General features: G+C 40.9%; 1 protein-coding gene across 3 annotated transcripts in view; it reads right to left on the minus strand.

The window, feature by feature from the left end:
* Nucleotides 1-12,065, minus strand: part of frs2a (fibroblast growth factor receptor substrate 2a) — a 121,281-nt gene that overhangs the window by 39,519 nt on the left and 69,697 nt on the right. For all 3 annotated transcript variants that reach the window (XM_072551705.1, XM_072551707.1, XM_072551708.1), the window contains exon 2: nt 4,113-4,224. The gene's annotated coding sequence lies outside the window, so the exon portion shown is untranslated. The remainder of the gene's footprint in view (nt 1-4,112; nt 4,225-12,065) is intronic.

Consider the following 12,065-nt stretch of genomic DNA (forward strand, 5'->3'; position numbering starts at 1 on the left):
TCTGCGTGGGTTTCCTCCGGGTGCTCCGGTTTTCTCCCACAGTCCAAAGATGTGCATGTCAGGTGAATTGGCCATGCTAAATTGCCTGTAGTGTTAGGTAAGGGTAGATGTAGGGGTATGGGTGGGTTGCGCTTCGGCGGGGCAGTGTGGACCTGTTGGGCCGAAGGGCCTGTTTCCACACTGTAAGTAATCTAATCTAATGTGGGTGTACCTACTAGAGAAGGTGCAAAACTTGACCTACTCTTGGGAAGTAAGACAGGGCAGGTGACTGAGGTGTCAGTGTGGGACATAATTCTATTAGATTTAAAATAGTGTTGGAAAAGGATAGACCAAATCTAAAAGTTGAACTTCTAAAGTGGAGAAAGGCCAATTTTGACAGGATTAGGATTAGGATTGGGCAAGAACTTTCAAAAGCTGACTGGGGGCAGATGTTCGCACGTAAATGGACAGTTGGAAAATGGGAAGCCTTCAGAAATGAGATAACGAGAGTCCAGAGGCAGTATGTTCGTGTTAGGGTGAAAGGAAAGGCTGGTAAGGAATGCTGGATGACTAAAGAAATTGAAGGTTTGGTTAAGAAAAAGAAGGAAGCCTATGTTAGGTATAGAAAGGATAGATCAAGTGAATCCTTAGAAGAGTATAAAGGCAGTAGGAGTATACTTAAGAGGGAAATCAGGAGGGCAAAAAGAGGACATAAGATAGTTTGGACAAATAGAATTAAGGAGAATCCAAAGGGCTTTTACACACATGTTAAGGACAAAAGGGTAACTAGGGAGAGAATAGGGCCCCTCAGAGATCAGCAAGGCAGCCTTTGTGTGGAGCCATTAAATGAGTATTTTGCATCTGTATTTACTGTGGAAAAGGACATGAAAAATATAGAATGTAGGGAGATAGATGGTGACATCTTGAAAAATGTCCATATTACAGAAGAGGAAGTGCTGGATGTCTTGAAATGCATAAAAATGGATAAATCCCCAGTACCTGATCAGCTGTACCCTAGAACCCTTTGGGAAGCTAGGAAAGTGATTGCTGGGCCTCTTGCTGAGATATTTGTATCATCGATAGTCACAGGTGAGGTGCCGGAAGACTGGAGGTTGGCTAACATGGTGCCACTATTTAAGAAAGGTGGTAAGGACAAGCCAGGGAACTATAGACCAGTGAGCCTGATGTCAGTGGTGGGCAAGTTGTTGCAGGAAATCCTGAGGTACAGGACGTACACAGGAACCTCGATTATCCGAACGAGATGGGCAGGCACTATATCATTCGGATAATTGATTGTTTGGTTAATTGATTCAACGCCTTTCCTCTGGGCTCGGAGTGTTCGATTACGTCTGCTGTCTATTCAGGAGACTAGCAGCAACACACCGTGGGCGAGCCCCTGCCCACTCCCAACATCTCCCACTGCCTGGCCCCCAAACCATATCCAACACTGCCCCCCGCCCACCCGCGATGTCCGCCCCCAACACCGCCTCCACATCTGCCTCCAAACCCTGTCCAATAACGCCCCACACCCACATTCCAAACCCTATCCAACACCGCACGCCCGCACGCCCCCCCGCCCCGCCCACCCCCAAACTCCATCCAACACTGTCCCCAACACCGCCCCCAAACCCTGGCAAACACGGCCCACATCCATCTTCCAAACCCCATTAAAGACTCTGCCCCCCCACCCGCCAACCAAACCTTGTCCAACATTGCCCCCGCCCACCCCCATCCCTGCCCCTCATCAGGTCAGCTGGTCTGGACACCAACAAGACTGCTGCTGCTGCTGCTACAGTCTTTTGAGGGGTGAATCGCCAAATACCCCGCACGCACACACACATGCACGTACGCATTTTTACTGCAACATTTTGACAGGATCCACCTCTGCCCTGTCCAGGACAATGTTGGAGGGATTATCTGGGGAAGTGGGCGGTATAGGGTACACACCTATGTAGAACTCTAGGGAAAGTGTGAGGAGAGAGAAAGGGTGGGAGGTCAGTCATTTAAATCGGTCATGCGCTCCCATCAGTTCAGGACTGTACGCAGCAGCACTTTTAATCACTGTAAACAAAAGACACAATTAGTGTTGGACACACGCCTTTGATGTAATATTTCTGTTGGGACCTCGAGATCTCCTTTGGATAATCCTATTTTCAGATAATTGGTATTTGGATAATCGAGCTTCCTCTGTACATGTATTTGGAAAGGTAAGGACTGATTAGGGATAGTCAACAAGGCTAGGTGCATGGGAAATCATGTCTCACAAACTTGATCGAATTTTTTGAAGAAGTAACATAGAGGATTGATGAGGGCAGAGCAGTAGACATGATCTATATGGATTTCAGTAAGGTGTTCAACATGGAAGACTGGTTAGCAAGGTTAGATCTCACGGAATACAGGGATAACTAGCCATTCGGATACAGAACTGGCTCAAAAGGTAGAAGACAGAAGGTGGTGGTAGAGGGTTGTTTTTCAGAATGGAGGCCTGTGACCAATGGAGTGCCACAAGGATTGGTGCTGGGTCCTCTACTTTTTGTAATTTACATAAATGATTTGGATATGAGCATAAGAGGTACAGTTAGTAAGTTTGCAGATGACACCAAAATTGGAGGTGTAGTGGACAGCAAAGAAGGTTACCTCAGATTACAATGGGATCTTGACCAGATGGGCCAGTGGGCTGAGAAGTAGCAGATGGAGTTTAATTTAGATCAATGCGAGGTGCTGCATTTTGGGAAAGCAAATCTTAGCAGGACTTATACACCTTATGGTAAGGTCCTAGGGAGTGTTGCTGAACAAAGAGACCTTGGAGTGCAGGCTCATAGCTCCTTGAAAGTGGAGTCGCAGATAGGATAGTGAAGGCGGCGTTTGGTATGCTTTCCTTTATTGGTCAGAGTATTGAGTACAGGAGTTGGGAGGTCATGTTGCGGCTGTACAGGACATTGGTTAGGTCACTGTTGGAATATTACGTGCAATTCTAGTCTCTTTCCTATCAGAAAGATGTTATGAAACTTAAAAGGGTTCATAAAAGATTTACAAGGATGTTGTCAGGGTTGGAGGATTTGAGCTATAGGGAGAGGTTGAATAGGCTAGGACCGTTTTCCCTGGAGCGTCAGAGGCTGAGGGGGTGACCTTATAGAGGTTTATAAAATCATGACGGGCATCGATAGGGTCAACAGACAAAGTCTTTTCTCTGGGCCAGGGGAGTCCAGAACTAGAAGGCATAGATTTAGAGTGAGAGGACAACGATATAAGAGACCTAAGGGGCAACTTTTTCACGCAGAGGGTAGTATGTGTATGGGATGAGCAGCCAGAGGAAATGGTAGAAGCTAATACAATTGCAACATTTAAAAGGCATCTGGACAGGTACATGACTAGGAAGACTTTGGAAGGATATAGGCCGGGTGCTGGCAAGTGGGACTAGATTGGGTTGGGATATCTGGTCGGCATGGACGGGTTGGACCGAAGTGTCTGTTTCTGTGCTGTACATCTCCATGACTCTATATTATGGAAAAGAAAAGCCTCTCGGATAAGTTACTGTCAACAAGAACTGGATCCCAGCATGGTATACTGCCTTTCTGAAGAGATAGTGAAAATTTAACAGAAATTAAAAATCATGTTTAGAAAGGCAAACCTGTACAACAATATGGCAGTTTGAGCAATAAAACTCAGGATGAATAGGAGTTGGATACTAAAAGGAACAGGCCAAAAGATTGAAAGGCTGCTTTCAGATTAATACTATATAGTTAGAGCACCAAAATGATTTATAAAACTAACAGTTTGCTTGAACTGAACTTTAATGTTCTTCAAATGAATGGAAAGTAATCCAGATATTTAAAAAAGTCACTCTCAGGTAACGTGCATCCTAACAGAATATTTAACTGATATTAAACTTCTCTAGTACATTAATATTTGTCTTTTATGAAATATGGTTTTGTTTGCAATCAATAATGTGAACAGTTCATTTAAAGCTAGGTAATAGACACACATATACTGTATATACTTTACAGATCTAAATTCCAATTCTTGTCCACAATTTTCTGCAAAGTAAAAATACATTGCATAAAAATTATGCACTTTTTAAAAGTCTTTTACCCCACACTTGGAACAAAAACTGCTGAAATAAAATCACTCACCCAGACTTGGCCATTAGAGTTAATGCTAGCTGTCTCTCTCTCAGCGTCATGAATCCAATCATATTTCAGAAGTTCTCATGTAATTGTTGAACAGCCATTTTATACTTTCACCCTGGTAAACAGAAAGAGCAAACACCAAATATGACATTGTGCAATGCTTCATGGAACAACATACAGATGGGATCACAAATTGTATGTACAGCTTTTTTAAAAAAAGTGATTCACCTACTTTTCAAATAAAATTAAGATAATGGCCGTCAAGTCAATGTAAACAGTTTAAAAAAAGGTTTTTTTCTGTAGTGAAAAAAATGGGTGTTCTAAGTTTGAAACAAAAATATAACAGAATTCTTGTGTTCAAATGACTGATGATAATGCCACATAATTACATTTTTTGCATTCCACTATAACATCAAGCATGGGTTAAATTTAGCTCAGACAGTGTTCCTCCCACTGGCTTAGTGGGTTTATTCAATGTATAATGATGCCAGAAAGACTTGCAAAATACCCAGATTGATTCTTACTCTGTTTTACGTTAAGTAATTTTAATGATTTTGAGAACAAGCTTCAACCAGCTTCAACATCCTTTTGCATGGACAGGAAAGTTAACTTCAGTTCCCAGCTCTGATTACTCTTCAGCAATCATGAAAATAAATGAACTTATGATCAACTGAGGACACCTCCCCCACCCCCACCCCAAGTCCCTAAGTCATAAAGCAAACTGACAATTACAGACAAGGCTTTTACATGAATAATAAACTCAAGTCAACTAACTAAGGGCCCCTGGTTCCTCTGAAATTATGTCTCAACACTGTCAGGAAAGAAGGGAAGGAGAGAAAACAGATGGGGGAGAAATGAAAAGTATCCAATACTGTAGATGTCCTGGACTAATCTGATGTGCCACAATCGTAAATGGAGGAATAAGTAATGGAGACCTTGTTCCATTGACCACAGAAAGCAATTTTACAACAGCATTTCTGAAGTGTAAATATCAAATTTTAGGCAGTTGTGTTGTCTAGAAGGAATTATTTTAAATTTATCTTCACCTTGGATCCTATAATAGCTGAGGAGAGATTTTCATCCCAATCTACCGGAACTAGATTCATGGAGAAAATTTACTTTTTAACCTCAGTTTTAATTGAATTATATTTTAACCAGCTGATGTGTTGCCATTTGTTGATGAATGGAAAGTTCCAGATACTACTACAACAAAACTAGCTAATTACAATGCATTGAATTGAGCAGTCTTAATCACACTGTACAAGTTCTGTCTACAGCATGTGAAGAAATAATCAATGAATTGGCTTTGATTTTGTCTTCCATTTTAGTTAGATTTCAATAGTATAAGTCATACAAATGGACTAAATTGAAGAATACAGACTGCAATGAGCGAGGTCTGAAGAGCAGAAACAAATATACACACCTTGGAAATTATTTTAAATTCAGTCAGTTGAACTGACTTTTAATTATAGAAGTATAGAAAATAGGAGGAGTAGGCCAGTGCTTCGAACCTGTCCTGCCAACCGATACAATCATGGCTGATCATCCTTCTTAGTACCCTCCTCCTGTTTTCAACTCATACCTTTTGATTCCTTTAACCCTAGGAACTACGTTTATCTTTCTTAAAAATATTCAACATTTTTGCCTTTCTGTGGCAGCGAATTCCATAAGATCACCTCTGAGTGAGCAAGTCTTTCCTCAGCGTTAAATGCCCTACACAGTTTCCTTAGAATGTGACCCTGGTTCTGCGCTTCCCAGTCAGCAAGAATATTCCTCCCGCATTGAGCCTCATTAAGCCCTGTTAGAATTCTAAAAGTTTCTATGAGTAACCCTCCCCCTTCTTTATTCTTCTAAACCTCAGTGAATATAGCCCTCGCCAATGCAGTTTCTCTTCACACATCCTGATGACAGGAGAGGGAAAAGATTTAAAAGGGACCTAAGGGGCAACTTTTTCATGCAGAGGGTGATGCATGTATGGAATGATCTGTCAGAGGAAGTGATGGAGCCTGCTACAATTACAAATTTAAAAGGCACATCAGGATGGGCATATGACTGGGAAGGGTTTAGAGGGATATAGGCCAAGTGTTGGTAAATGTGACTGGATGAATTTATGATATTGGTTGGCATGGACGAGTTGGACCAAAGGACCTGTTCTTGTACTGTGCATCTCTGACACTATGTCATCCCAGGAATCAGTCTGGTAAACCTTTGTTGCACAACTAGAACATTATTCCTCAGAAAAGAGTCCAAAGCTACGCACAGCGTTCAAGGTGTCATTCAAGTCCTTGTACAATTGCAGCAAGATGTCCCCGCTCTTGTACTCAAATCCTCTCTGTAAAAAGGTTAACATATGACGTGCCTCGTGATATGAACCTGCATTCATACTGTCAGCAACTGGTGTACAAGGACACTCAGATCTCATTGACCCTCCCCCTTTCCCCATCTATTGCCATTTAGATAATATACTATTTTTTTTGCTTTTGCTACCAAAGTGCTTAAATTTATCTGCTAAGCATTTGCACACTCATGCAACTTGCCATACTTTGGAGAGTTGCAATTTTTCAAAAGTTGAATTTCAATCTAGCATAACAAAGCTTTTTTAAAAAAAAATCAATCTGTTCAATTGATACAAAAGTTGCACAAAATTAACCTTTACCTTTTGCTGTGTCAATGATATAGACATGAGATAATTATGCTTCATAAGCAGCTCTCATAAGCATGACAGATCCAGAAAATATAGCCAGTTTTATTTTAGACAGGGAAGTACAAAATATTAATCAACCTGGGCTTGAAGGTGTATGGTGGGGAAAAGAAAACAAACACATGGAAGCTGCAAAGATGCTGGCCATGATTTTCCAGTCTTCCTTAGGTCTAGGGGTTGTACGAGAGGATTGGTGAATTGCAAGTGTTACAACCTTGTTCAAAAAAAGTGAAGAATAGCTCAGCAACCAAAGGCCAATCAGTTTAACCTCAGTGACAAGAAAGCTTTTAGAAACAATAATGTTACAAAAATTAGTAATCACGGGCAACTGTAGATTAATTAAGGAAAGCAAATGTGGACATAAGAATAAATTCTGCTTCATTAGTTACGTGAGCTTTTTGATGTGTAACCAAAAAAGGAATAATAAGGGTAATATGATGTGTATGGACTTCCAAAAGACTTTTGATGAAGTAATGCATCACAGACTTATGAGCAGGGTTAGAGCTCATGGAAGGAAAAAGGGACATGAGCAACATGAATATGATATTAGCTGAGTGACTGAGATCTGTAGCAAATAGCTGTTTTTCAGATCACAGGAACGTTAATAGTGGAGTTGCCCAGGGACCGGTGTTAGGACCGGTTTTCATCCTGATGTACATTCATGACCTAAATAAACTTCATGTGCAGGACACACCTTCAAACTTTTCGGATCATATGAAACTTGGAAGTATGAGAAGCAGGAGGAGTACAGTGCAGAATTTCAAATGGACATGCACAGGTTGGTGGAAAAGGAGTCACATCATCGGAAACTAAAAAGATTTGTCGGGTTTTTGGAAACGACAGAAGAGTGGCATTAGGTGAATGGATCATTCAGTGGGCTAGCACAGACATGACAGCTCAAATTGCCTCCTCTGTGCTGTAACCATTCTGAGATTCTAACTCAATTCATTTTTAAAAAACAGAGATAGCAACCACAACACATCTGCAAAAAGTTGACAATGCTACACTCAGCTGAAGTTGGTAGAAATAATATTTCACATGATTTTAATTTAGTTTACAAATCTCTTTTTGGAAAAGTGCTCATGAAGTGCGAAAAATAATCAGTATTAACAGCTGACAGATTACCACACGTGATGGCGCCATAGGAAACAATATTTTTCAGAGATGTACGCCTCTTCCTGAAGCATTGTTAACCTAACTTCGTACCTGGTATTTTTTTCAATGATAATGTCTTCTTCCCCTTTCCTCCAACACACTTACAGAAATTCTTTTTGATGAGCAAATGTATACGAAACCACACCTTCCTTCTAGCAAATGTTCAAAGCATAAATCATTTCAAATTTCTGGGCACGGGATCAGTCAGAATGGTCAGGGTTAGCGATTATTTGTTTGTACTGGACTAATCTCCCTGGAACGTCTGCAATAAGTAGGATGCATATCAGCTCAAACATTGTTTTGTGCACAGTAGCAAAGAAACAGAGTTGGGGAGGTGGGACACGAGATTGCCGCATAAGGAAACTTATCTTTGTATTATGCACAAATAATACTCACAGTTGACACTGGATTTTTCTGTTGCTATACAATGAGAACAAAGTTGAACCTGTTACCTATATGCAAATTGGAACTTTAAAATCCTTTTCTTTACTAACAAGGCTATTTTTTCTTGCAATATTTATTCATGTAAACTGCAAGTCAAGACTGAAATATTTTGTTCGCACATTTTGCCAGTGTATCAAAGTACAATACTGAAATCAGATAAACTTCCCAAGGCTCAAAAACACCTCCAAGAAATCTTTCCCTCCTGATCCCTAGAATAAATGGTTGGGGTTTTTGCCCAGTCCAATTGTGAGCAATTAATTCTGAGTTTGGAAATGCTACTTACTTTTTGCCTCAGCATCCTATTTACATAGGCCACATTACTTCTGATCAATAAGTGAGGTTTTTGTCCTGCCATGGTACCCTTTGACATACAGATGAACAGTGTGGAATGTAAACAATGTTCTACCAATTGCCTCAACTAAATGCTTCCTTCACAAACCTTGCCTGCCTGCTTCCACTCTCAAATCTACATTCTTCTCCACCTCTAATGAAACATTTTTTGCTTGTCTATTTTGTCAATATAATTAAGGTTTTTTTCCCCACATTTCTTTAATACTGGAATCAATACATGGACAAAAACTATTCAAACTAATGGCATTGATGTCACAATAGACTTTAGCAGTGAAATACTGAGAATTTGCCACTTTTATGGGCTTCATCTTAAGAACTTACTTATTCTAAAATCCACACTAAAACAGCAGCTAATGAACTTGAAAGACCCTATTCAGACAACAAGCAAAACTAATGCCATTTACAAAATACCGTGCAAGAACTGTAACAAACACTACATTGGACGAACAGACAGAAAACTAGCCACCAGGATATGTGAACATCAACTAGCCACAAAACATTACCCTCTCTCACTAGTATCCTCACATACAGATAACCACTTCAACTGGGACAACGCATCCATCCTAGGACAAGCCAAACAGAGACACGCATTAGAATTCCTAGAAACATGGCATTCCAACCAGAACTCTATCAACAAACACATGGACTTGGACCCCATTTACCAACCCCTGAGAAAAATAACAGGAAATGACATCACCAACCCAAAGAAACCCAAACATATAAATACAAAGCAGGAATCATCAGCAGTGCTTCATCCAGAAGCTCACTGAAGATGTTACCTAATAAGTGATGAAACATCTGAAATGAACCTTCCAGCTCAGTGAGCAAACCTACATCCAGAACCTTCACCTGAGCTACAAATCTTCTCAAAAAACTCTAAAATCCAAAATTACAATGCACTGCAATGGGTTCCAGAATTCATCTTGATGATCTGTTTCAATTCTTGAAGGAGCAGGGACCATAATTCAGGAATTTTTGCCTCCAACGCAAGTATTTTTTTTTCTTCTTTGTTCTTTCACTGGATGCAAGCATCACTAGCAAGGCCAGCATTTACTGTCCATCCCTAGTTGCTCTTGAATGGAGTGATTGGTCACACTAGACAGCTCAGAGTTAACTACATGACTGTAGATCTGGAGTCACATATCCAGACCAGGTGAGGATGGCAGATTTTTGCATGTAAAGAGTTAGAACTCAATCACAAGCTCAAGTCAGCAAAGATCGTGAGAAGGAAACCTATCAGCAGATTAGATGAGAATACACGTTAGAAAATCTAAAGCATCATTGCTGTAGTCTGTTTAAAATGTTCATCGTTCTCTCAACTCCAGACTGCTCCTCCCCCCCCCCCCCCCACCCCCCTTCCTCTGTAGTCTCCACTGTTTCATTTCCACTTCTCTCTCACCATTTCCTTGGTCCCACCAATAACAGAAACAGCATTTGACACACTCTAGCCAACTGCTAAAAATGTTAAATGTTTCTTTTTTTAATTTTATTTTTAAGTTCCATTACTGCTGTGAAATATTTAAAATCATAAACACTAATCTGTCACTGAAGACTGACAGCAAGCGGTATGTCTTCACCTTATGACATCATGTAACATTGTGTAGCTTTGTTCACAGTGTACCACACTGGAAGAATACACTCTCTCCCAATGCCAGGCTCTGCTACTGCAAGAGATGGCTCTTGCGGTAGCTTATGGAAAAATACGAGCCAAATTATGCTGTGTCAATGAGTTCAAGTTGAGTTGAGCGCAAAAATTCAGGCTTACATTCCATTAGTCTGGAGTGAGTTTGCACTGCTGGATGTGCCTCTTTCAGGTAAGGTATCAAACCAGGGTCCTGTTTGCTCTCTCAGGTGAATGTAAAAAAAAATCACTTGGCACTCTATTGCAGAGGACCAGAGCATTTACCCCTGGTGCTTTGGAAAATACTTATGCCTCAAATCAACATCACAATGATAGATTATCTGGACATTATCACATTGCTGTTTGAGGTTGCTTGCTATGCAGTAATTACCTTAAAAATATCTTACATTACAAACCATGACCACATTCTTTAAAAAATACTTAAAGCATTTTGGAACATGCTGAAATTTTCAAAACAGCCTTATAAAAACGCTAGACTTTCTTCTTTATCCTGTGTTTTTTGACATTGTCTCAGTGAAGCACTTTAAGAAACAAGGAGTCAGTACAATCTCTCATCTGGATGGCAAGAAAGAGGTTTATGTAACCTTTTGTGGAATATATATTTCATGCATTTTCTGAAAAATATATATATCACAGCACATTAGGCCCATCAAGTCTGTTCTACTGTGTGTCTCCAAGAGTCACTGAGTTTATATCGACTTCAATGCTCAATCTGAAATCCTTTAGATTGAGAAATGTTGATGTCTCAATGGACCTGGTGTCTTTGCTCATAAGTCACTGAAAGCTAACATGCAGGTGCAGCAAGCAATTAGAAAGGCAAGTAGCCTTTTTCACAAGAGAATGAGAGAACAGGACTAAATGTGTCTTGTTTACACTGTTGCACAGAACATTGCTGATACTGTACCTGGAGTACTGTGTACAGTTTTTTGGCTCCCTCAACTTTGGAAAGATAGATATACTTACCATAGGAGGACAGCAAAGGTACACCTATAACTCGTGCAATGGCAGGGATATTCAACAAGGACAGACTGAACAGATTGAGCCTGTACTCTCTGGAGTTCAAAATTTAATGAGTCTCTACCTATTCTTCTAAAGTGTAAATGCAAGAAGGATGTCTCCTTGTCTGGGATATCAAGACAAGGAAAAAGTGAAGACTGCAGATACTGGAGTTCAGAGTCAAAACATGTGGCATTGGAAAAGCACAGCAGGTCGGGCAGCAACCGAGTCGATTAGATTAGATTCCCTACTGTGTGGAAACAGGCCCTTCAGCCCAACAAGTCCACACCAACCCACCGAAGAGTAACCCACCCAGACCCATTTCCCTCTGACTAATGCATCTAACACTACGGGCAATTTAGCATTGCCAATTCACCTGGCCTGCACATCTTTGGCCTGTGGGAGGAAACTGGAGCACCCAGAGGAAACCCACTCAGACACAGGGGGAATGTGCAAACTCCACACAGACAGTCACCCGAGGCTGGAATCGAACCTGGGACCCTGGTGCTGTGAGGCAGCAGTGCTACGATTCTCCTGCTCCGCTGTGTTTTCCCAGTGCCACACTTTTCGACTGGGATATCAAGAACCAGGGGACACAGTCATAGAACAAGGGGCAAGCCATTTGAGCTTATAAAGAATTCCTTCACTCAAAGATAGGTATAATGTG

This window comes from Chiloscyllium punctatum, chromosome 32 (genome assembly GCF_047496795.1).
Source record: "Chiloscyllium punctatum isolate Juve2018m chromosome 32, sChiPun1.3, whole genome shotgun sequence".
Classification (NCBI taxonomy): domain Eukaryota; kingdom Metazoa; phylum Chordata; class Chondrichthyes; order Orectolobiformes; family Hemiscylliidae; genus Chiloscyllium; species Chiloscyllium punctatum.